At 46.6% G+C, this 27,089-nt stretch overlaps 1 protein-coding gene across 1 annotated transcript in view; it reads left to right on the plus strand.

Annotated features, from left to right (window-relative positions):
- LOC147692319 (solute carrier family 22 member 6-B-like) overlaps positions 1 to 27,089 on the plus strand; it is a 509,964-nt gene that overhangs the window by 380,018 nt on the left and 102,857 nt on the right. The window lies entirely within an intron of this gene.

Here is a 27,089-nt window from a genome sequence, read left to right on the forward strand (position 1 = left end):
CCTAGTAGATGACTATGAGCTAGAAAGAGCACCTTCTCTCTATAATTTTGGGGCACGAGTAATTGGGGCTGGTGCCCCCCCCCCTCTGATTCGTAACACACAAGCTGTTCCATGTAGGGATAATCCCTTCCTAATATAAATGGTTCAGGTAATTTAGGGATAAGTCCTACACCTAACGGAATGGGTCATATTGTCGGTTTGTGTTGTATTTGTATGTTAGTTGTAGTGTACTGTCTACTATTACAATGGACACATTGGATGTTTACCATACCCCTAATTTGAGGATCACCCCCAGGTATGGTTTGAGGTCTCATGACGCTGTATAAACAACCTGTATCAATTAGGACTGGCTGGTCTTTCCCATTTACCTTGACTATTTTATGGAAGGGAAGATGTTGTCCCTCCTTAGTGGAGTAGAAGGATTTAGTTAACCCAACCCCAATGGGCTCCTCCTTCTGTGGGCAAATACGGGCTATATGACTAAACCCTCCATAATTAAAACATTGGGGTCCTACTGGGGTTGATCTTACTGGGGTTGCTAGAGATCCGGGTACCAAGTTAACTGTGTCAGGTTTTCTGACCAGAGTTCTACTGCTCTTGTTCGAAGAGTTTCCTGAAGGCTTCCCATGTGTTTCTCCTTTTTGTACTTCAAAAGCTTGGCTAAAGGCGCTGGCTATCTCTACCGCCCTTTCCATATTAAGCTTAGCATGCTGTTGCACCCATTTCTGTATTGGGGGATGGAGTGAAGATAAATACTGTTCTAAATATATCCTCTCCATGAATGCTTAAGCCAGCGGTTTGCCATATCTTTCACCCTGAAGGCCAGGGCTCTGGGTGTTTCTTGGGGTCCTTCTTTTAGTTGCTGTAGACACATACGATATGTCTCTTCATCTATCCCTAGTCTTTCTAATATAGTCTTCTTTATTTCATCATAAGGTGTGAGACCCAGTGGATTGGCTGCTTTATATGCGCCTTCATATCGCCTGAAAGGAGTGGTCCAAGGTAACGGCCCCATTTTTCCCCAGCCCATCCGGCTGCTCTAGCTTTATGTTCGAAATTTGAAAAGAAATAGTCTGGATCTTTTCCATCCACATATTTTTGTAATACCAGGAATGGTAATGTTGTAAATGAATCTAGGACCCTAGTGTAATTTTCCCGATTCATGCCCTTATATAGGTATAAATTACCCAATCCTTATATAGGCATAGAAATCATTACCATATTTGGACTGAGCCTATGCAGCCCAAATACGGCATGGCTACTTCCACTAAGTTCCGAGAATCAACAACGATTTCTTAGAGAAACCCGCCTTCAGCAGCTAGGGACTTCCCCTTGCCTGAATACTAATTTATCTGGGAAATCATGGAGTTTTCAAAGAACTGAGTCTTTGACTGACTTTATTAAGTCCAATCATACGTCAAACTCGGCACCTTCAAAGTATAAATATTCCCACATTTGCCCAGACAAACACATAGTGGTTTGGAGCAGATCGACTAACTACTTGCCCGACGCTCTGCAGCAGCAAGTGCCGAAGGAAGCCGACCCTCCAGCTGATGCACTAAGAGACTCTGTCTTTTCTCCTGCCGAGAAATCCAGCTCCAGTGTTTCCAGGCTACCCTTGCGGGTTGCTGGGAAATCGAGTCCTAAGAGAGAGATACAAGACCTCCTCCATTCTAAACCAAGGTAAGGAGCTGATTAGACCCTTAGAGAATTCTTGGATAAGATTTTTGGCAGAAAAATACTAAACTTAAGCTACTCTTCACTTACTTCTTCCTTTGTACTAGACCTAGGTTAGGTACACCGGGGTAGGCGTATTTTAGAAGCAACAGTTGAGTACTTTTAGTCATTATTTTATTACTGTATGAATTTTATACATTTTAGGCAACATATGGCTTAGAAACCATATCATGCTTTTACAGTACTACTTTATAATATTTTTCGTATTATATGCCCTGTACTTTATAACCAGTATTACGATTGTGGCAGTACATTTATTATGCTTGAGAAAGAAGACTGTTCAATAAATACCTTTTATTGAAAACGCCTGTTCCTCTATTTTCTCAGCACGTCTGCTGAAACGAAGCATGCACGATTGACTGAGTAAAATAGTTATCTATTGTTTACGCAACTCTAGAGATTGATTTCTTATTCTTGGGAAACAAAGTTGCCATGTTTATGCAGTTGTCAGGAACTAATCCCTTCTTGTTTATTCGAAAAAGATTCTAGTGACCTCTGAGCTAGCTGGCACTCACAATGAAGTTTAATATATACAATAGAGACCTAGTCAACCTCAGTCCTACGTCTAAACTATAGTATATGTTATTCCAATGCGCAGAGCCTATTGGGAATATAGGAACTACACTACATGGCGCCCAACGTTTGGTAATGCGATAATTTAACGCTAGATACTAGAGTAACTCAGTCGTGCTTTTAACACAGACCCCTTTTTCCCGTAAAATACTCCAATAGAAGTCTGGAGTGGGTAAAAGGATAATATCCGCCAATAAGTGAGTAGGACGAAAATCCTATGTATTAGTTTTTGGGTTTTTCAAAGTTGAAGGATACAGTGTTCCAAAAGATTGTGCACCTAATCTTTGTTTCCTTGAAAGTTTGCTTGTTCTTGGGAAACAAAGTTGTCCTGTTTATGAGGTTGTCAGAAACTAATCCCTTGTTGTTTATTTTAGAAAGTTTCTAGTGACCTCTGAGCTAGCTGCCACTCACAATTAAGTTTAATATATGTACGATAGAGACCTAGTCGACCTCAGTCCTACATCTAAACTATAGTATATGTTATTACAATGCGCAGAGCCTATTGGGAATATAGGGACTGCACTACAGTAAGGTGGTCGTATGTCCCCGTTGTTGGACCAAAGTATCGGCCAACTTCCCTATCACAGTCTCCTGACTCTGGCTTTGTTGGGTTAGGGTCTGATGGAGTTTTTCCCTGTCCTCTTCGGCTACCGCCAGGAAATTCTCCATAACACGTCCTAACTTCTCTTGATTGTCCGCCATTCTTTGCAGTGCGGCCTCCATTTCCTTATATCCCAAATGCATCCATTTTTTGTGCCTAGCGTTGCCATACCATTTTGTAAACTCTTTTCCATGGAACGTAGAAGACTTCGTATGTCCGTGCCAGTGTCATCGCATTCTGCTGCCTGCATTCTCGTGTTTTCGGAATCAGCAGCGTGGTGGGATTTAGAGCGCTTCTGTTCCCTTTTGGTAAGGGATCTGTGTCACCCAGGCACAGTTTTCTGGTCACTTCACCCTGCGCGTGGCTGTATACACAAGGCCAGTGGGGGATGATGTCACAGCCACCCCAACCGCAAGTTCTCCCCTCCTAGTCACACGTTCACAGCAGCGTAGGTCAGGTGTCCTCAAAGCATGTCAATTCCTGTTATCAGGCTCAATAACTTCGAGGCCCAGCGCTCTTATCTACGAAAACGGCCTCAATCTCCCTTTCACCTCCTCACGTCTCTGTGCTGTCTCATCTAGGCATTACACGCCCCACGGAGTTGCACTTTATGCGCCTTGAGTGCCGCGCCTCTCCACATCACAGCCTGTCTGCAATTACCCATGTCTGGGTTTACGCTAGGCGGTGCAGTGCTGGTGAAGTGCTGGTGAAGTCCCCGCCACACCTCCAGGATCACATTGTTGCAGCTTAGCCGAGCCGTCCCCAGCCTGTGCTCACCGCTGCCCCCACTCTCTGATTTATCCTCTGCCTATGGCTCAAAGCTGCTTGATTTGCTGCGCCCGCACCAAGAAGTGGGGGAGGAGAAGAGGGGCGAGGGCGACCGGCATGGAGATTTCACAGTAGGGCAGCGTAATATACGATCTGCAGGATTGGCTGACACCGAGCCCACGCACCACTAGAGCCCCACTTCCAGCTATGTGTCTTTGTCAAGGTCTTAACCCACCAGGGTGCCTGCGCTTCTATGGCTTTCCGCAATCAGGCCCGTATTCAGCTCCCCTCTGTGCCTGCAGGGCTCACCAACGAGTCCCAGTGTGCTCCGGTCCCTTGCTCAGCGAACACATTTGAGGACTGCAGCGCTCCCTTCCACTCCTGCGTGTGCAGCTCCCTATACTTTGGAGGCACTATGCCCTCCACTCGTTCCTGCCAGGCCCCCCCGGTGCCAGTGAGTCCGCGGGGACCTCTCTCCAAGGGATGTTGTCCGTCTGACTCCAGGCGCTTTATGTCCTCCGTGCTCCGCAGCTGTATACCAGGGTCCGGGCGGGCAGAGACGGCTGTTGAGTGCTGCTGCCTCGTCACCTCCCGGTCCCCGGCTCACCTTTGCACCCGAGCGCCTGCGGGGTGCTCCGTCGGCGATCCTCGATGCGTGGGTTCCTCGGAGCGCGCAATGCCACCAGTAGACTCCACGGCAACCTCCGGTAGCGATCAGCAGCCGAGGCAGGGCCGCACATCCAGTGACGCGGCTCCGCCTCCCCTCTCACTGTAGCCCATAGTTTGGCGGCACGGACACTGCACCCGGCACTTGGCACAATGATTCCAGTTTCCCGCTGCCAAATTCGTTTGGGCTTGGCCCCGCAGATAGCTCTCCCCCTCCGGTCATCGAGACAAGAGTGTGGGGGACTTAAATCAGCAAACTGCTGTCGGATTATGAAAGGATAGTGTTACGACAGGTTAGAACTCCGGACTCAAGCGGCCATCTTGGTCACAGGCAAGCTCCGCCCCCTGAATAAATACTTTCATCAGCCAATAGGAGTGCTGCGTGATTTATTTTTGCTGGTAATATTGGGTCGAGAAATTGTCCTGATCTCTCCGCAAGCACCGACTATCAAGGATCTCCCCTCGCAAAGGACCATTTGCGTTTGGATATATATATATATATATATATTGCCAAAGTGACTTTGCAGTGCATGTTCTGACGTGCACCTGTGGCCTACGGTACGTAGGCAGTACCAAACAGCAGGTGCACGTGAGGATTTTACAACACTTGCATGCAATAGTCAATAATGACAGTGCATACCCCGTAGCTCGCCACTTTAGATCAACTCATAACAATGATCTGAGCAACTTGACATATTTTGTCATTGATGCAGTGGCCCCTCTGAAACGAGGGGGAGATAGAGAAAAACTTCTGAGGAAGAAAGAGACTGAATATATAGTGGGGCTGGGTAGCAAATACCCAAATGGACTTAACACCACAGAAGATTTACATCACTTTTTGTAGTTGCTTCAACTGTATATTCATGTATGTGTGTTTCAGTATTTCATCATGGGTTGATTTAGCACAAATTTATGTTTTCATTTTTTAAGGACTTCCAGAACTGAATCTCAACAAAAATTTTGAACCCTGATTGGCCCCTGTTGCTTCATGGGTGAACTAGTTGATTTGAAAATTCAACTATGATGAAATTTGCAGCTGATACAATTTATCCGTTATTGGTATACATCCAGATGAAATTTTGTAGATATTGATTAATAATAATTTTTTCCAAAGTTCTTTCTTCACTTTGATACTCACATTTTTTAGGTAATTTTTACTCACTAATTAGTTATGGTTATTAGTAGCACGTAGACATCCAGGGCACACAAAGCACTTTATAATTGACAGCAATAAGATTGCATTTATCATATACAGGGATTGAAACTGTTTATATATGTTTTAATCTTAGACCTGGTTTAGTTTTGTGCAAATTGAGGCCAAAATATTAAATTCTTGGCATTCTTTGTATATAGGTATATTATATGTAATTAGTGTAAATAGATCTATATTTATTTGTATATACATTGTTTCATTTGATCTGATTTATATATATGTAACAGTTATGAAATTTCATTTCCAGGGTATTTTTCCATACTGTATATGATTGTAGGAGATTATGCATTCATGCAGCAATATTGTTTTTCTGTGCCCTTATTTTTCTTATCTTTGCATTCATGCGGTGTATAATATAGTATTTTATTTGTGTCTATGGAACACGTGACTCACTTAAGAGGTGGAGCATCACTTTCAAAAAAAGTATTTAATGATTAGCTGACCAGGTGTATGGTGTGTGATCAAGAGCACTAGTTGCTCGAAACGCGTCGCCTGAGAGGTTGAATAAAATCTACCTTACTACAGCCTTGGGTCCGTGTCTTCATTTCGCCGAGAAGCTGGAGGTTATGAAGATTACGCTGTATGTATATATATATATATATATATATATATATTCACTGAAAAAACCATAGGTTATAGACCATATATAGTTAGAGATTAGCATTTACAAAACCTTATTTTATTTGCACAAAACTATTGAAATTCCATATATAGTTTGTTGCACTAACTATATATCGCGGACCCGCAATCCACTGCTAATGATGTCACATATTACATCATTCATGACATGGTCAGTGACATCACTGATGACATCTCAAATGACATCACTGATGACATCACTGATGACATCACTGATGACAACACCCAGTGACTGTATGTTTCTGTAAAGTTAAAATATGTCTTACATATTGAAGAATGAGTGGATGTATAAGTGTCTGGATGAAGGATTTAGTAGGTGCATGACTGACTGTATGAGAGAATGATTAAATGTGTCTCACTGAGTGCATGGGTTAGTGATTAAAGTGTCTTAATTTGGCAATCATTATTTATGTTGTTCTGTAAACTGCTGCATGTTTAAATCAGTAGCTATATCAGTAACTATATGGGTTATTGAATGGTTGCCCAAGTATTTGTATGGGAGACTGAGTATGTGTGTGGGTGGCTGGGAGGTGTATAACTCTGTGCATAGATGTGTGAGCAGTTGATTCCCTAGGTGTATGGGTTCAAAAGTGCATGTGGAAAGGGGCGACCATTCGGTCCCCCCGAACGTATGGCCGAGTACCACGATCCCCCCGGGAAGCCATCTTGGGCGGGAGGCGAGTCTCGGCTGGTATGCCCGAAGCGGCGTAGCCGGGGCGCGCTTTTTCCCGCCCTGGAGTGGGCTGGCCTAGACACTGACGCGGCCTGGCCACGCCCTCGGGGCAGGCCGGGGCGGGTTTACGCCCGCCCTGAAGACGGATAAAAGGAGCAACAAGCCAAGGAAGCATCCTCTTGTTTCTGTGCTCTGAAGCTGCACCACCTCGCTGCACGTGAGCTCGAGACGAAACGAAGAGCCAATTTTGAGCGTTGTAATCTTTCTTGTTTGTTTTTCAGATACTCTATCGTGAGAATGCCTAAGAAGGTGGGAAAGCGAATGACTACCGACCAGATGCTGCGTGTTCTCATGAAGGAGGTGACCGACTTAAAGAAGCGAATGGCGGAGAAAGACGAGGAAGGGGGGCCGAAACGTCCTCTGGCAGGAGCAGCCCCAGGAGGAAAAGGCAAGAGGCCCAGAAGGGGAGCAGCTGGGGGAGACAACCCAGTTCCCTGTACCCCACTCGAAGCACCCACTCCTGTGCCGGAGGAAGGGAATCCGATTCCCGTAGTGGTCACCCCTGTGTCCGGGGAGGATATGCCGCCCGAGCTGGCAGCTCAATTAGCAGCGTGGTTGGGAAAAGGTAGCAAGGGCGCCACGGCTGACGACGCGCAGGTATTGATGAGGCAGCTACGGGAAACAAGGGAAGCGACGACGGCACCATCGCCATCAGTTCCAGTCGCAGATACAGCTTCCGGTTCAGGTAAGCGGCCATTGCCGATTGCGAGGGATGAGTCAGCACCCTCTCGGCGGGAAAAATTGGGTCAACATGTCCCTCTGGCGATTAAAGAGAAGATATGGGCAGGGGAATATATAAACATCTTCTCGTTGCTTACCGATCATTATGAAATGGAGCATGTTAAGAGCCAGAAAGAGCTCATGCATCCAAGTGTTTGGCGCGCAAAGATGGCCGCCTTTAAGGTAAATGAAAACATTGGTAATTGGGGCAAGGCATGGGGGGTTTTTACATCCATCTTGGGTGAACGTAGGCCCGAATTGCTGCCCGAATTGCCGATTTATCAGTCACGGATCATGGGCTACTCCGTATCTCACGAGGGCAATCATTGGTTTTGTTACGACAATGTTTTCAGAAAAGCGAAAGAGCATGATAAAAACTTAACTTGGGATTGTTATGATTCTGTGTCTTGGTCCAAAATGGAGGACTCCGGTATGTTGAAGGTGCCATTGATAGGAAGTAACGTGGGTGAATCCTCCCGCCAATATGCGGGGACGCCCTTTCGATCAGGTACAAGTAACGACAATCACTCGAGGCCAGCCGGCAACGCAAATAAAAGGGGAGTTTGTTGGAACTTTAACAGGGGGAAATGTACTAGGCCTCAGGGGTCATGCAAATTTAGGCACGAATGTGGGGGGTGTGGGCAATCTTCCCATCCTGAGTCCATGTGCAGAGCCAAAACGGGTGATAACGGGGGTAGAGGAGGCGCCAAACAGGTCTGACATAGTCCGAGGGGCGCCTTTACCTACCCCGATTGATACCATGGCAATGATTCCCTGGCTCAGCGAATACCCGGATCACGCTTCCGCTGGGGTGTTGCGCAACGGATTTTCATATGGTTTCCGCATCCCAGTGGGAGAGTTTCAGGGTATGCCACGATGTAAAAATCAGATATCGGTCTTACAGCATACGACCGTGGTACAGGAAAAGATCAGGAAGGAGGTGGCTCGAGGTCGAGTCGCCGGTCCATTTAATGTGCCACCAGTTGCTGACTTTGTTCCCCTTTAGGGGTGGTCCCCAAGAAGGACCCGGGTGAGTTTCGGCTGATACATAATTTATCAGCCCCACGTGGTCTTTCAGTGAACGATGCGATAGACCCGGAAGTGTGTTCGGTGCGGTACGCATCCTTCGATGAGGCCGTAGCCATTTTGAATCGCCTGGGGCCCGGTGCGCTGATGGCAAAATCTGATATCGAGTCAGCGTTCCGGTTGCTCCCGGTACATCCAGACGATCAGCGTCTCCTTGGTTTCATGTTTCAGGGTCATTATTACATGGATAGGTGTATGCCGATGGGGTGCTCTATATCTTGTGCCTATTTTGAAAAGTTCAGTTGCTTCCTGCAATGGGTCTTCACGAGGAAAACGGGGTTTCAAAATGTGATGCATTATCTCGATGATTTTTTGTTTCTGGGGGCAGCCGGGGATCCCGAGTGTGGACAGGCTTTGACTGCATTTTGTGGTCTGATGAATCATTTTTGCGTGCCATTGGCACCAGGTAAGACTGTGGGTCCCTCGACTTGCCTCGAGTTTCTGGGGATCGAGCTGGATTCCGAGGAAGGTTGTTTTCGTTTACCAGGGGACAAAGTGTTAAAATTCAGGGCATCCCTGCAAATGTGTTTAAGTGAGTCGAAGGTTCGGCTACATCAATTACAGCAATTGGTGGGGCAGTTGAATTTTGCCCTAAGAGTTATACCGATGGCCCGCCCCTTTTCTCGCTCGATCGCTCAAGCCATGGTCGGCCTGAAGGAGGGTCATCATCGCACACGGCTCTCGGCAGAGGTTCGCCAGGACATGCGCATTTGGTTGGCATTTCTGGCGGATTTCAATGGCGGAATTGTCTGGAACAAACCGGCCGTGTCCTCCGAGGAGCTGGGGCTGTGGACGGATTCAGCAGGGAGCATTGGTTTTGGCGCCATATTCGGCACTCAGTGGTCAGCACAAAAATGGCCGTCATGGTGGCATGAGAGTGATCTGACAAGTAACATTGCTTTCCTTGAACTTTTTCCCATTCTGGTGGCCCTGAGAACTTGGCCAGAGGGGTTCAGAGATCACTCTGTGGTATTCTGGTCTGATAACATGACCGTTGTTGAGTGTATCAATAGCCAGGCAGCACGCTGCAAGTGGATCCTGAGATTACTCAAAGAAATTGTGTTATTATGTATGCAGTTGAATGTAGTATTTAAGGCAAGACATGTCCCGGGGGTGATGAACCAGGCGGCTGATGCGCTTTCTCGTTTTCGTATGCAGGCCTTCTGGGGTTTTCTGCCCACAGCGGACCCGGTGGCAGCACCCTTTCCCGAAGCTCTCTGGTCTCTCGGTGCCCCGAACTACAGAACCTCGTGGGAGAGAGTTTAGCACCCAGGACGAGGAAGGCATATGAAGGGGCGTTCCGTTCCTATTGGGCCTTTTTGGGGGCAGCTAGGGGGGAGCTTTGGGGCCAGGAGGAGTTGGTAGTGAAATTCCTGCTATCTTTACGTCATGCAGGCAAATCAGTGGCTACGGCCCAGAGGCATCGGGCCGCCATTTCCTTCGTGGCTAGGGCTCATGGGACCCAGGACCCGACAGCGTCTTTCGTTGTGCAAAAAGCGCTACGTGGGTGGCAACGCCTTGAGGGTCGCAGAGTAGATGATAGGCGCCCGATAGGTCTGAATAGGTTGGCTTTGTTGTTATCTGTACTTCCTGCAGCATGTTCATCCCAGTATGAAGCAGTGTTATTCCGAGCCGCTTTTGTGCTAGCATTCCATGGGGCTATGCGAGTAAGCGAATTAGTGGCAAGGAACAAGCTGGATACCAGGGGGGGACTGTGCTGAGAGCATGTCCGAATCAGGGGGGAGACAATGACTGTCTCATTTGTCAAGTCCAAAACCGATCAGGGTTCAATGGGGGACTGCATAATGATACGAAGGATCCCCGGGTCATCCATGTGCCCGGTGAGCTGTGTAGAGGAGTATTTAGCACAGAGGGTGGCATCATGGGGGGGGACATTGTTGAGACACGCTGACGCCACCCCACTGACGAGGTTTCAGTTTCAGCGGGTGCTTGCGATGTCGATTACGGCTGCGGGCTTGAACCCGAGCGAGTTTGGGACCCATTCCTTTCGGATAGGGGCCGCTACAGAGGCTACGGCCAGGGGTCTGAATGTTGAACAAATTAAACGTGTGGGGCGTTGGTCCTCCAATTGTTATAAGAGGTATGTGCGGTTGCACATGTTGTGAAGCTGTAACGATGTACTCACGCTTCTTGTTTTTGTTTGGTTTCAGTTGCGCAAGCTTACGAGGCGGGGCGGACTATGCAGTCGACCCAACACCGGGCCAGCGGTCATACTTCACCGGCTGTGAAAAAGGAGGTGTGGGTCGTGGGCCACTCATACGTGAGGCGAGCCGCGGACGTATTCAAAGCAGGTGACATGAATCACGTGGCTGGGGAATACGGGTACAGTGTGTCCTTCTACGGAAAGGGCGGACTCTGTATTGACCAGTTTCAATCATTTTTTGAGGGTTTGCTAGGGCGGACGAGGTCACCGCCGTCTATAGTCATAGTACATCTTGGGGGCAATGATTTGGTCACCACTGGTAGACGACTTCTTCTTGAGGCGATGCTTTCCACTGTAAGTTGGTTGGCGAGGAGAGTTCCAGGGTGCACGATTGCATGGTCCCATATGATCCCGCGAAAAGTATGGCGGGGGGCTGTTTCTGTTTCTGCTTTAAACCATTCAGTAAGGAAAATTAATAACAAAGTGAGTAGATTATTCCGTTCCAAGACACTGCATTCTATTTCGCATGGTTGTATTACTGGTGACAGTATGTATTTGGGGGATGGTGTTCATTTGTCCCGGGTGGGGAACGAGTTACTCATAGGAGACTGTATAGCTTGGCTAAAGACTTTAAGTCATGACCTTTAGGTAGGAGTGTTGTGGGGGGTCCGGATAGCCGGTCAACTATCCGGCCTGTGGCGGTAAGGTCATGATCGGTGAGCACTAATTGGAAGATCCCTATGAGTGGGCGTCACCCATTACGGATGGGAGCGCTCGAAGGAGGTGGCCATTGGCCCCTCAACGGGGAAGGCGGTCCCTTCTAAGGATGGGACGCCGAAAGGAAAGGAAAGGCGGTCAAGGCCCCTTCCTGGGTAGGGGGGGCTACAGCCCCCTCCCGGAGAATTTCCCGGGGCCAAGACATCTGCGACGGCAGATGTGGTAAGATGTGTGGGGTTTGGGGGGGGGGTCTACGCTACCTTCTAGATTCCTCACACGAGTCCTCGGACGACCTTTAAGTGGCGTCGAGTTTATTGGGGCCCCCGTCAAGTCAAGGGAAATTGGTAGTTGCACTCGAGGTACGCCTCTGTGCGGTCGCCCCTCACAAGTGAGGGGGATATTTCTGGTTAGGGATCTTGACACCGGTTACGACCTTGCCGTTGGCCCTTAAACGTTAGGATGTACAATTTCAAAATTTCAAGTTAGATGTTTTTGTAGGATGTTAGTTCGGCTAGGAGAACCTTTGTATTAGAGAATATGTTAAGGTTAGCCAAACATCGCAATGTGGTAATGAAATTGTACATAATATGAAACTGTTATTTTAATGTTTTAATTTTATTTCATATTTTAATAAATACGGCCGGGAGGGTCACTCCCTCCCGTCTTCCAAAAGTTCAGAACTGTTTCCGGTTTCCCATCCTTGGGGATTGTGTTGAGAGGGGGTGGCGGGTATCTCGGCCATATGGAAAGGGGCGACCATTCGGTCCCCCCGAACGTATGGCCGAGTACCACGATCCCCCCGGGAAGCCATCTTGGGCGGGAGGCGAGTCTCGGCTGGTATGCCCGAAGCGGCGTAGCCGGGGCGCGCTTTTTCCCGCCCTGGAGTGGGCTGGCCTAGACACTGACGCGGCCGGGCCACGCCCTCGGGGCAGGCCGGGGCGGGTTTACGCCCGCCCTGAAGACGGATAAAAGGAGCAACAAGCCAAGGAAGCATCCTCTTGTTTCTGTGCTCTGAAGCTGCACCACCTCGCTGCACGTGAGCTCGAGACGAAACGAAGAGCCAATTTTGACCCACCCACCAGCCCCTGAAGACAGCGAGTTGTTTTGAATAAAGTTTGATGTGGTAACTCTTTTATTTACAGGTCGGATTATTATCGTGATAACCTTGAATATGCAATAAAGAAATGGTCAAGTTGTGGTATGTTTTGCAAATAAAGTGATCTTGCTCTAGTGTTGATCAGTAGCATGTTTTAATAAAATTGTTGCTTTTTACTGTCTTTTAAGTAATTTAGTCATTTAGTTTAGAATTCATTTAGCTTAGAACTGTCGTATTTATTTTGGTCGGGCGGTAAGGTCATGATCGGTGAGCACTAATTGGAAGATCCCTATGAGTGGGCGTCACCCATTACGGATGGGAGCGCTCGAAGGAGGTGGCCATTGGCCCCTCAACGGGGAAGGCGGTCCCTTCTAAGGATGAGACGCCGAAAGGAAAGGAAAGGCGGTCAAGGCCCCTTCCTGGGTAGGGGGGGCTACAGCCCCCTCCCGGAGAATTTCCCGGGGCCAAGACATCTGCGACGGCAGATGTGGTAAGATGTGTGGGGTTTGGGGGGGGTCTACGCTACCTTCTAGATTCCTCACACGAGTCCTCGGACGACCTTTAAGTGGCGTCGAGTTTATTGGGGCCCCCGTCAAGTCAAGGGAAATTGGTAGTTGCACTCGAGGTACGCCTCTGTGCGGTCGCCCCTCACAAGTGAGGGGGATATTTCTGGTTAGGGATCTTGACACCGGTTACGACCTTGCCGTTGGCCCTTAAACGTTAGGATGTACAATTTCAAAATTTCAAGTTAGATGTTTTTGTAGGATGTTAGTTCGGCTAGGAGAACCTTTGTATTAGAGAATATGTTAAGGTTAGCCAAACATCGCAATGTGGTAATGAAATTGTACATAATATGAAACTGTTATTTTAATGTTTTAATTTTGTTTCATTTTTTAATAAATACGGCCGGGAGGGTCACTCCCTCCCGTCTTCCAAAAGTTCAGAACTGTTTCCGGTTTCCCATCCTTGGGGATTGTGTTGAGAGGGGGTGGCGGGTATCTCGGCCATATAGGGTTCAAAAGTGCATGTAGAAACAGCTGTATGGACAGTTGACTGTGTGCATGAGTATATTGGTGAGTGAATGGATATCTCAGTGCTACATGTCAAAGTAAGTACATATGTAAAACACACTCCATGTGAGAGTTTACATATATAAATAACTGAACATAAGAGCCAGTGAATGTGAGAGTGGCTGTATGAATAATTGTGAACTTGTATCAAGGATTGTATAAGAGAGTAAATATGTGTTAGTATATGTTTAAATAAGTAAGGTGTGTATAACTGTATAGTTGAGGAAATGGAGATGTGATTGATTCTTTGCATGACTGACTAGGTGTGTGAGTAACTCCATGGATGTGTGACAGTCTGTGAGTGCCTGTTTACACTGAGTGTATCTAAGATTATATTATTTATTTATTTATTTATTTATTGACATTTGTAGAGCGCGGCGAATACCCGTGGGCGTCTCGGCGCTAGTTAAGGGATGGATCAGCAACTGGGGTAAAGAAGATATACAAGGCTATTGGTCGAATAACCACGTCTTTAGCTGTTTGCGGAATGTGAACAGGGAGGGACTTGCTCGGATATGTGCAGGAAGGGTGTTCCAGAGTCTAGGGGCGGCAACCAGGAAACGCCTGTCGCCCCAGGTGACTGTTCTAGTGCAAGGCACAGCCAAGAAGTTCTGAATAGAGGAACGAAGAGATCGGGTTGGGACATGATGGAGAAGATTCTGTTTGAGAAAGTGGGGACCTTGATTATTGAGTGACTTGTAAACAATACACAGCGATTTGAATTTGATACGGCTGCGTATCGGGAGCCAATGGAGATCCCTAATGATGTTTGTAACTGGTGCGAACTTGGGGATCCCAGCCAGCATTCGTGCGGCTGCATTTTGGATTGACTGCATCTTATTTGTCACTCGGACTTGGGCATTTAAGAATAGAGCGTTACAATAGTCCAAGGAGGACAGGACTAGTGAGCTGACCAGTGTTTTCCCGGCCGTGTCCGGTAGGAAAGGTAGTATTTTCCTAATCATTCTCAATTTCATATGAGCTGAAGCCGCAGTTTTATTCGCATGTGCCATAAAATTGAGGCCAGCATCGAAGATGACGCCTAGATTTCTCACTCTGCTAGCTGGACTGGGCGGGGGACCGAAAGATGGTGGCCACCAGACAGGTGACCAGCCCGGGGAGAGGTGACCGAAGATGACCACTTCAGTTTTTTCTGAATTGAGTTTCAGACAATTCGTGGCCATCCAGTCACCTATTGCCATCATTCCTCTCGTGAATCGATTGGCCACTTCCTCCTCGTCCCCTTTGAGAGCCAGTACCAATTGGGTGTCATCGGCGTAGGAGGTCAGGCTCATCCCAAATGCTTTGATGACATTTGCAAGGTCCGACACGTAGATATTAAATAGTGTCGGACTCAGGGATGAGCCTTGAGGGACCCCACACGGCAGAGACACCTTCGATGATTGGTAGGGTCCTAGAGATACTGCATGTGATCTATTGGCCAGAAACGATACAAGCAGGTCCAGAGCAGTTTTCTGGACCCCCAGTCGTTCGACACGGTCGACTAAGATCTTGTGGTCGACCGTGTCGAAGGCCGCCGAAAGATCCAGCAGTACCAGGAGTGCTGTCCCCCCCTGGTCTCGTATGGCTCTGATGTCATCCGCAGCCTTTAGAAGGGCAGTTTCCGTGCCATGACATTTGCGGAATCCGAACTGGGTGTTATCGAGCAACTGGTGCTGCTCCACAAATTCCGACAGTTGCTGATTCATGGCTTTTTCTATTACCTTAGCCAGGAAAGGAAGACTGGCTATCGGACGATAGTTTTTCAGGTCATCTTTATTCAAATTGGCTTTCTTTAAGAGGGGTTTGACCAACGTATGTTTCAGAGAAGCCGGGAAAATTCCGGAGCTAAACATAGTGTTGCAAACATGAGTTATAGCCGGTATCAACGTGTCCATAACTGGCATAAGAACTTTGAGCGGACACGGGTCTAATGCAGAACCTGATTTGATTCTTGAAATAATACTCCTTGTCTGATCCATAGTGAGCTCGACAAAGCAGGTCAGTGTGTTATCCCGTGAGGTGGAGGACAAGGATAATGGTGTAGAGTCCGTGTTTAGAGAAAAAGCCTGATAGATGTCGTTAACTTTTTTGAAGAAAAAATCAGATAAGGCGTCGCAAAGATGTTGTGAGGGAGGTGGTGTGAGGTCGTGCGTGCCACCCGACAAGCGTTTAGTGATGTCGAATAACTCTTTGCACGAGTTTTTGGCAGTCTGAATTTGTGCAGCATAATAGGCTCTTTTCGCCTCTGCGATCATCTGTTTGTACCGGGCAAGTGAGTCTTTATATAATGATTTACTTTCTGGGTCATAGCGCTTCCGCCAAAGTCTTTCTCTTTGTTTATTTAATTGTTTTTGTTTTTTAAGTTCATCCGAGAACCAGGGAGCACTGGGGGAGGCTCGATTCTGGGAGATAGATTTTACGGGCGCTAGCTCAAGTGTGGCCTGATTGCTCCAGGTATTGAACTGATTTATGGCAGCGGTGGGGTCATCTGACAGCAATGGCGATGTTCTAGCCAGGAATGTGTTCAATGTCCCCGCCTTTATGTCCTTCCATGCTCTCACCTGTTTGGGGCTATTGTTAACAGCCCTCCTCTTAGAGGCATCGGGGATAGCTAAATGACTTAAAATGGCGTGGTGATCGGTCCATGCCAGGGGGAGGACATCTGCAATATGTAGCGACTCAATATTAGTAAAAATGCCGTCAAGAGTGTGACAGGCGTCATGGGTAGGGGCAGAAATACGTTGATACAGACCTAGTGTTTCCATGTCCGCTAAGAGGCATGCAGTGTCTGTGTCACTACTTGATTCAAGGTGGAAATTAAAATCGCCTAACACTGCAAAGTGATCTTCAAGGGCTATGGATTCCAATATAGACCCTAGGCTGAATAAAAATGGGGCACGTGCTCCAGGTGGGCGGTATACCAGTACGCCTTTAAAATTGAAGAGGGGTGTGAGCTTAATACTAAATAGTAGGGCTTCGCAACATGTGGATGGTATCGGTGTGGTCCTGATTGGGAGGTAGTCCCTGACAATAATTGCTACCCCACCTCCCCGCTGGCCTACTCTGTCCTGTCTATGTATGGTGAACCCACTAGGGACTGCTATAACCAAGTCGGGTTTAGAGTCTGAAGATGTATTATCACATAAATGATATCATCAGTGATGTAATCAGTAATGTCAAATGAGATGTCAGTGATGTCATCAGTGATGTCATTTGAGATGTCATCAGTGATGTCATCAGTGATGTCATTTGAGATGTCATCAGTGATGTCATCAGTGATGTCACTGACCATGTCATGAATGATGTAATATGTGACATCATTAGCAGTGGATTGCGGGTCCGCGATATATAGTTAGTGCAACTAACTATATATGGAATTTCAATGGTTTTGTGCAAATAAAATAAGGTTTTGTAAATGCTAATCCCTAACTATATATGGTCTATAACCTATGGTTTTTTCAGTGAATTTTCAAGGTTTTGTAAATGCTAATTCCTAACTATATATGGTCTATAACCTATGGTTTTTTCTGTGAATTTCATTGGTTTTTTAAAAGCTAATATCTATAGCTGTAAAATATATTCTTTATTAAGTGACGTATCACGTAGCCCGTGAGACGCCTCATGATGCATCGCATAACCGTGACGTATCGTCTCTGCAGCGCAAACCAAACCCAAAACGTAAGCGCGCCAGAACACGCTTAAAGATATATATATATTTTTTTAACCTTAATTAGACAAAATCCACACGTGCACATATCACAAACGTTCAAAAAACACAATATGTCGGACTCCCGTTACGCTGCCGGTTAGCTGCCCGGTTAACGTACCAGGAAGCACCTTTACCGCGAAAAATCGCAACATTTCATTTCTTTTGCCCCGCAGGGAACTTTAATAGCCCCCTCATCAATCTAGGGGTTCAGGAGGGGTCTGCCTTACCCCTTTCATTCATTTACACCTTTTTTTTTTCCACCTCTTGTCTCTCGATCCCACAGAGAGACAAGATGGCGGCCGCTCCAGACTGTTTACAATGTTAACAGCCAATCAGCTTCTCCTCAGACTCCCGTTACACTGCCGGTTAGCTTCCCGGTTAGCTGCCCGGTTCGCGTACCAAGACGCGTCTCTACGGCGAAAAAATCGTTTTTTTTTTTGTTTTTTTTTGGCCCCGCGTGGCTTTATAATATCCCCCTCATCAATCCTAGGGGGTCAGAAGGGGTCTACCTTGCCCTCTTTCCTTCATTTCCCCCTTTGTTTTGGCCTCCTCTTGTCTCTCGATCCTACCGAGAGACAAGATGGCGGCCGCTCCGGACTGTTTACAATGTTGACAGCCAATCAGCTTCTCCTCAGACTCCTGTTACACTGCCGGTTAGCTTCCCGGTTAGCTGCCCGGTTCGCGTACCAAGACGCGTCTCTACGGCGAAAAAATCGGAATTTTTTTTTTTTTTTTTGGGCCCCGCGTGGCTCTATAATATCCCCCTCATCAATCCTAGGGGGTCAGAAGGGGTCTACCTTGCCCCCTTTCCTTCATTTCCCCCTTTGTTTTGGCCTCCTCTTGTCTCTCGATCCTACCGAGAGACAAGATGGCGGCCGCTCCGGACTGTTTAGAATGTTGACAGACACCGGAGAGCCAATCAGCTTCGCATCGCAAAGTTCCGTTACGCGAAAAGTACGCGAACCGGAGCGCTGCCCGGAGCGCTGTTACAGATATATATCTTATTTTAAACGTTAATTTCTCAAAATCCACTGAAGCACATATATTGAGACCTAGCAAAGGCACATCGGGTTAACAGTCCCTACAATTTTGCCAAGTTTCGTGCAAATCCATTCAGCCGTTCGAGCTAAAAGTGAGGCCAACCACCCTATGGAAAAATGAATGGGAAAAATGCGTTTTGGGACCCCCCTTTTTTCTCGGCCCCCCCTTGACGACCCCCCCCCCAAATTTTCAGGGGCTGCTCAGAAACAAAATGTGCCATTTTCCTGAAAATTTCAGCCGATTCCGTCCACAAACGGCAAAGTTATTAGACATAGAATTTTCAAAAGTTCCATAGAGAAAAAATCCTAACTATATATACCTACTGGCTATCGCCAGTAGGTAATATATATATATATTTATATATATATATATATATATATATATATATATATATCAAAAACGATTCTCCGAGTCACCTCCAGTCACAATGAAACCGGCGAAGGAGAACAGACCACTCTCGTCGGCAAACAAATTTCTTTATTGCCAAATCAGCATCAGGTGACGCGTTTCGGGCACGGATGCCCTTGATCACACAACGGTCACAGCAAACTTTTCTTTTTTATATATGGTGAATTGTATACTCCCACCAACACCACATGTTCGGTCACATGACCATAAACAGTGAAAACATCGTACGTAAAATCCACTTTTCCGCATTTATAACAAATCATCTACATAATAGTGTGATTTAGTTAATAAATTTTTTAATAACAGTTTAAATACATTTGAAAAAGCAAGGCAGCAATATTATTTCATTTAGATGTTTGAAAACGATTCAATATAAAAATGGATCATTTTGCCCATAATATATCTTCTTTCTAAATTCAAAACCTTGTCCAATATTAGACAATAGTACTGATTGCAACTGGAATTATATATATATGCAGACAAAACTCGAATCCCGGTCCCCGAAAATCTCAGCAATCGCAAGATGCCGCCGGAGAAGGAATCGAGAGCTGACCCAAGGTGCAGGTGAAAAAAAGGTATTTTATTGAGTTTTTTCACGCCCTGCCAGCATAACGTTTCGGCCTGCCCAGAGGCCTTGGCCACATGATGCGTTCTGCGAAGCAGGAACATTTTTAAAGTGCTTAGTGCAAAGTAAACAGTTACATCATTTGTTGTTACAACGTGGGAGTATGAAAAAGAAATAGACAACATACTACACATTGGTCATTCACCATCAATAACCCAACCTAATACAACTGGGTGTAGGAAATATTGGCAGTCATAAAAATATGTGGTTTATCTTAAAAGACCACTAAAATAACAGTCCTTTAAAAAGATATTAAAAAACTTATTAAAAAATGGCGATTAGGTTAATACATGAATAAATTCATATTAGCAGAAAATGTACCTAGATTTGTAAGGCAATGCCCTAAAATCAATAGAACCCAAGTGGGTAAAATCTATATCAACCTATGCCTTTCTGCTGTAAACATTGACTAACAAGCCCCACTGTAAATATTAACAACGAGTAACATTGTGCAAAGATGTGCAGAATTTTTTTTACAAAAAAGTGCAATGAATAAAGGAATCCAACGTTGTTGTATTAAATACAGGTTAAAAATGTTACAAACACACTACTGGGAGGAGAGAGAGATGGAAGAGGAGGAGAAAAAATATTTCGATATTTAAAGTGTTAGGACTCCCCATTTCAAAAACGTTTATACAGTAAAGGGGTTAATCTAATTCGACAAAGAATCAGTCCAAATATTTCTATGATTATGATGAATAAGGAGATTATAAACAAGTGTAAAAGTCCTCGCTGATGTTAAGACAAGGAAACACTTACAATCAAGATCCACAAAATAGACTCACGATTACCCCCCTCCTCAGGAAAGGCGCTGAATCAATAACAAAATACTTTAGCAGCTGGCTTTTGTTACCATGGTATTCCTTAAAATGACGGGCGACAGGGTAAGCGGTGTCACTGGTGTTGATGGCCCTGATGTGCTGGAGTATCCGTTTGTGGACCTGCAACTTGGTGCTCCCAACATATCGCAGGCCACACGGACACTCCAGCACATACACCGCAAACTCTGCCTTGCACGTCAGAGGTCTGTGGATCACAAGGGGGATATCGGAAAATGGTGTATTATATTCCGTCCTGTTCACCCAGTGTTTACAGGCTTTGCATGACGGACACTTTCTAAAACCCTTGCTCGTCTGTAACCAGGAAGCATTGATTAAAACTTCAGTACTTGATTTAACCATCGCATCACTCAACAAGCGTGCTTTCCTGAAGGTAATGTCACGTTTACTTGACATCAGACTGCCTATAACTGGGTCATTGAGGACCAGGTTCCAGTTCTTATTTAGAAATCTACGGAGGGCTTGATGCTGTCTGTTATAGTTCAAAATGAGTCTGACCGGTTGTTTATTGTCAGCTTCATTCACCACTTGGGATTTTTTATGGAGCAGAGCAGCTTCCCTAGGAATGGAGTTTGCCCTCCGAATCGCCTGGTCTATTGTAGTCTTAGTGTACCCTCTTTCCAGAAACCGCCTACTGCTGGCCTCCTGTGCCACCTTGCAATGGGCATCAGTGCTGCAAATACGTCTGATGCGCAGCATCTCCCCAAAGGGGATGCTGCATATCAAATGTGACGGGTGATGGCTTTGGGCATGCAGCACTGTATTTCCTGCTGTCGGTTTTCTGTACAGTGCTGTCTCCAGTTTGTGATTATTCACCATAATCTCCACGTCCAGAAAACAAATTTTCTCCTGACTGAAGCTGGAGGTGAAGGCAAGATTGTATGCATTAACATTGATCAAATCAATGAAGTCACTGGCCTGCTGTTTAGAGCCCCGTCAAATAAAAAAAATATCATCAATGAAGCGGAACCAGTGGACTACATGTTTAACAAATAAATCATGGTGTACGCCATAGAGGACCTGTTCCTCCCAGTAGCCCATATGCAAACAGGCATAAATGGGAGAAAAACAGGCCCCCATGGCAACACCCCTGATTTGCTGAAAATATTGGTTGTTAAAAATAAAAAAATTGTTGTGTAAACAAAATGAAATCATCGCAATCAACATCTTATTGTGTTCGTGCATTTCAATTGGTCTATTGCGCAGGTAAAATGTAATCGCTCCCAAACCATCATTGTGTCGAATACTCGTGTATAATGTAGAGACATCAAGTGTCACTAACAAACAATTCGAGTCCCAAGAAACTTCATCCAATTTCCTTAAAAAATCACTAGAATCTTGTACATAAGATGGAAGACATTTTACAAAATCCTGTAAAAAGGAATCAATACACAGAGTGATGTTTTCCAACCGTCCCTCTCTAGCAGAGATAATAGGTCTGCCGGGGGGAGTTTGCAGAATCTTGTGGACTTTAGGAATTAGATAAAACACATGCATTTTCGGGTAATCGTTCTTTAGAAATTTAAACTCGTCAACGCTCAATAGTGCTGCACTTTTCCACCCTAATAAGAGCGTCTGGCACTCTGCCTGAACTTTCCTGTAATGCCAACATCACACCTTTTGTAACAAGCCACATCATTAAGTTGGGGATAAGCCTCTTCCAAGTAGAGGGAGCGAGGCCAAAGGAAAACATTACCACCCTTGTCCGATTGACGGACAATGATGGTGTTATCTGCCTGCAATTTCTTCACCAAATTGTGATAGTTGTTGTTATGCGCTCCATGCTTGCTTTTCTCCCTTAGTGTGATGGTGTGCAGTGTTTTAAGTTCAGCAAAAGATAGCTCATGGAAAATATCAATGTTATCATGAAGCGTCAATGGGGTAAAAGATGATTTAGGTTTGAATTTAGTCTGACCTGGTGAGTCCACAAGCAATAGTTCCTCAGATGTCCCAGTGCTGGGAAATTCATTCCGTAGAGATATCAAGTCCTGTAGTAAGCCCACATCATTTGCAACCAGCCCTGGTGTCCTAATGGTTGATGTACTGCCCTGTGCTTTCTGCTGGAATTTATTGCACAGAAAATATTTCTTGAGCTTTAACTTGCACGTGTATTTATACAGGTCAATACGGGTATTAGCATAATTGAAGTCACTGGCCGGACTATAGGTTAAACCCAGCGAAAGGATGGCCATGTCTGCCTTGGTTAAAGTGGCCTGAGTGAGATTGATGATGGAGGAATCAAGGGTGATAGAAATGGTACCAGACTGCGTTGAATTTCTTGCTTTGAGTTCCATTTCTTTTTGGGGCAGAATTTATTTTTGGGCTTCTCTTGCCCGGGCTGCTTTGCGTCTTTGTTGTCGCCTTTTGTTGTTTCTTTTGTTTCGGCCTGATTGGGTTTTCTGGGGCGTAGGGTATCCCGCCTGTCCTGGCGCAGGTAGTCTACCTCCTGGGCTAGTGAGAATCTGGTAAACCCCAATTTCGGGTCATTTCTGGCAGCCTCTGTATCAGATCCACTGTCAATCATTGAACTTAAATCAGAAGCCGAAGATCCCACTTCCGCTATAGCCAATGACCCCAGGCAAGAAGAGGTCGGGTTGGAACTTGATCTCCCCTTAGAAGCCTTGATAGCGTCATATTTCCTCGCGAATGTAAAAATTCGGCCTTGCCGGTAATCGAATTTATTGCGTTGGAATTTGAACGCTTTCCGCTTCTTAATTATCTCTTCTTCTTTACATAGCCGGGTCACCATGGCCCCCCTAAATTTGGCTGCTTCAGTTTCAATTCCTGATTCCATTTTACTTATTTCTTTTTCCAGTTCATCAATCTCGATTTGTAATTTACTGTGGTCACTTTTGCATATTTAACTAGGATGGTGACCAATTTGCGGTAAGAGTCTAGGCTACATTCCGCCCATTCATTTAACATATTCAGATCTTGCTGTTCATAGCTGGGGGCCAGCATTATTCTCAGCCCTCGCGGGATTCGCCCCACCTCCAAATATCTGCTTAATGAGCGGAACTCCCACCACTTTGCCTGTTCCCTTCTCATCAGTTTTTTCAATTTTTTAAAATAGTCACAGAGATTCATGTTACCCTCTCTCACAGTATCGCTGTTTGTTTTCCCAAGTGGCTCCACGGTCGGGGAGTCATCAAAGAGGTCTAGAGCCGCCTCCTCTCTGCTTCGCAACGGGTCTGCTGACATGGCGCTGAATGAAATACAAATGTGTGATCTCCAGAAAGGGCGAACAGCTACCCCAGTGGTCCCGCTCGCCACCTTCCGCACTCCTTCACTGGACAATCCACTCCTGACACAATGGTGCCGGGACGTCCGTCACAAGGCACCGGTCTCGTTCTCGGCAGCTGTTCCCTTTCTTAAGTGGTCCGGGGGCATGTGCAACTCACTTCACACCGAAGTCGAACAAAGTCTTTCGGGTTACTGAAAGGAATGGCTTCCTGCTGCTTAGCCCAATTAGAAGGAGGGGTCAGCTCAAGGCCGGAGAAGCCGTACCAGCCATAGCGATGCAGACAAAACTCTCTCTATATATGTATACTAGCAGCCCGTCCCGACCTTGTCCGGGAGCAATTAGGCTTCAGGGCCACCACCCGCCCCTGCCCCCGCCCGCCCCGACATTGTCCGTGGGTCCCCCGGAGTAGCAGCCCGTCCCTACCTTGGCTTCAGGGTCCCCGCCCGCCCCGACATTGTCCGTGGATCCCCGGAGCCTTACCTCATCCGCCGCACCTCCCCGCGCTCCTGAGTTCACTGGTCCGCCACTCCTCACCGCTCCTCCCCGCCTGTCCGCCACTTCTCACTGCTTTTCCCAGCCTGTCCACCGCTCCTCCCCGCCTGTCCGCCGCTCCTCCCCGCGTTCCGGGAGCAATTAGTCTCCAAGGCCCCTGCCCACCCCTGCCCCCGCCCGCCCCGACATTGTCCATGGGTCCCCCGGAGTAGCAGCCCGTACCGACCTTGGCTTCAGGGCCCCCGCCCACCCTGGCATTGTCCATGGGTCCCCCGGAGCCTTACCTCATCCGATGCACCTCCCCGCGCTCCTGAGTTCACTGGTCCGCCACTCCTCTCCGCTCCTCCCCGCCTGTCCGCCGCTTCTCACCACTCCTCCCAGCCTGTCCACCGTTCCTACCTGCCTGTCCGCCGCTCCTCCCCACGCTCATGTCCTCCGCTCCTCCTTGCGCTCCTAATGTCAGTACTCACGTCGCGGCCGGCGCTACTTCCATGGGACTACTTTTGTTTCTCGTAAATTTTTTAAATAACTTATAGTTTTTTTATTTATATAGCCTATGTCCATCTGCACCCCCTGACAATTACAAAGATGTATCGGGTGTGTGGATTGGCGCTGTGGTTCCCAAATTTACCCGCCTCAAAGGTTCAAAGTTCTTCCTTTATAATAGTAGTATAGATATATTCCAACTCGTATTTTCATTTCAACCCGAGCCTAATGCGACGGCGGGCCGTGGCGGGTTAGTGAAACCCATTAAATCCAACATCTGTCATTGCATTCCAAAAAACGACAATCCATGGCACCCAATTGCTTTGAATTGATTTATTCCAGCAAATGCTCACTCACCGCGTTTTGAGAACACAAGTTCTCTTGCTCACGAGTGGTGAGAGAGTGTTTCGTATTGCATTAAATAAACAATCACGTGACTTTCAATAAACAGTGTGAACAGACTCCAAATTACTTTGCAAAGCAATGCACATTTCGTACTTAAAACACACTATTTCCTCATACTGGTTTTCAAATTTACTGCGTGCACATAAACTTTGTCTTGTCCAGAGCGTTGAAAAAACCCATAGACGGTGGAAAACACTTAATGAATCTAGTGTGGTGCTTCTGCCTGGTTGGTACGTGTTTCAATTCTCTTTATAAACTAAACTTTATTAGTCACATTCAACTCCCTGTTCGCATAGCAAGTACTCACTAGACTGATACTCGGCAGAAAGAAATGCCCGAATATCCTGTTGAATCACAGTGTTCAGACAATGTTTTTGGCCATGCACATCCTGTGTTGGTAATTCACTCTTCGAATGTTCTCGTGCTCCAAAGGATGACTCCCCGCTCAAGAGGACAATATAAACAAGAGGTTGCACCAACACGAAATGTGGTGGTGTCTTTTTGGGCACTGATATAGGTGCTGTTGAACAACAGCTAATTTTTAAGTGAAACAGTATGAAACATCCAATGTTCTTGTATTCTTTTATTAGCCGTAAATGATTAGTTCATCAGTTACTGCATCCAGGTAAATGCGTGAATTAATATTATTTATTTTATACAGTGGGATGTGATAGTTCCAAATTAACTACTCTCATTTCTTCACAGCTGATTGCACCTTGGTATTGCTTCCCCGCTCGCAAAACAACCACTATATATATAGTACATACTGGCGGTCGCCAATATGTTTCGCGTAGTTTGACGAATCTTCGTGAAAATTTCAAAACAAAGGGGGGCGGTCAGGTCAGATGCTGTGTTGAAAGTTTCAGGGTGATTCATCAAACGGGCTGAGAAAAAGGGGGGTCCCAAAACGTGTTTTCTCCAGGTTAATTTCCATAGTGACTTCCAGACATGGCTACAGCCTGAACGGCTTAATGGAATTACACCAAATTTGCAAAATGGTAGCTCTTGGTTCAGAAAGCACTCTTTTTTTGTTAAATGGTGTAAATCCATTCAGTAGTTCCTTAGGAATGTAAACATTTCCCAGATTTTCAACTGTCGATACGGAGGATCCGTGAACCCTCCCAGTCTCGTGCCTGCAATCCGATTGGCTGCCAAAACCTCGGTTGAAGTAAAAAGGGTAAAAAAAAATCTGATATAACAAGAAAAGGGGTCAGGATAGAAACACCCTGAGCCCCTAGGCCTGCTCAGGGGTCCCACCCTAGAAGCCACAAAAAGCATTTTTTGAAAAACATTTCATCAGGATTCACGATAGATCTGCAAATCTGGCTGAAGATTTAAAAAAAACAAAGCCCAGGCTCCCCCGCTTCATTTATTTTAGTCACCCGGGTTTACCCAGTCCCGGGGGCAATATTAAAAAAAGATGCGGCGGCCCACACAGGCACCCGCCTGCCCTGGGGATCGCCTCCTCCCCCGGGGCTTATAGATTGAATGTAGGGGGGTGGTCACCAACCCGGGGCTAACTATCTTAAATGTGGGGGCCCTGTGGCCCCCTGCAGCCCTAGGGACTGCCACCTCTTCAGGGCTAAATTCATAACGATGCATGGGGGCTCCAGCGCCCCCGTGAAGCGCTGTGGGGACCACCACCTCCTGGGGATAAAACACTGTTGGAGAGGGGTGTGTGGCCTCCCTCGTGGAGCCATAAATGCCATGGGGACCGCCACCCCCCAGGGCCGACTCCAGCAATTTCTCAGGGTGCCCACCCCTGGGACACTGCAGTTTGCTATGGCTTGGTGGGAGCACTAGTCCCGCAAATTCTGATCCACTTCATGGAAGTGAGAGAAGGAAATTGCTTTCACTTCCATTAAGAGGTGCAGAATTGCTCTTGGGCAGAGGGAGCTGCATGCTTCCAGGTCCCTCTGCCAAAAAGCAAGGCTGGCTACTGCAGTAGGTGGGGAGACTGCAGGGACTGTGGGTGCCTTTAGGGTCCCCCCACAGTCCCCAATGAAGGGGCCATGCCCCAGGGATGGTGTCCCCGGGGCAATATTGGCCTGGGA

Source organism: Lissotriton vulgaris, chromosome 9 (assembly GCF_964263255.1).
Source record: "Lissotriton vulgaris chromosome 9, aLisVul1.2, whole genome shotgun sequence".
Taxonomy (NCBI): domain Eukaryota; kingdom Metazoa; phylum Chordata; class Amphibia; order Caudata; family Salamandridae; genus Lissotriton; species Lissotriton vulgaris.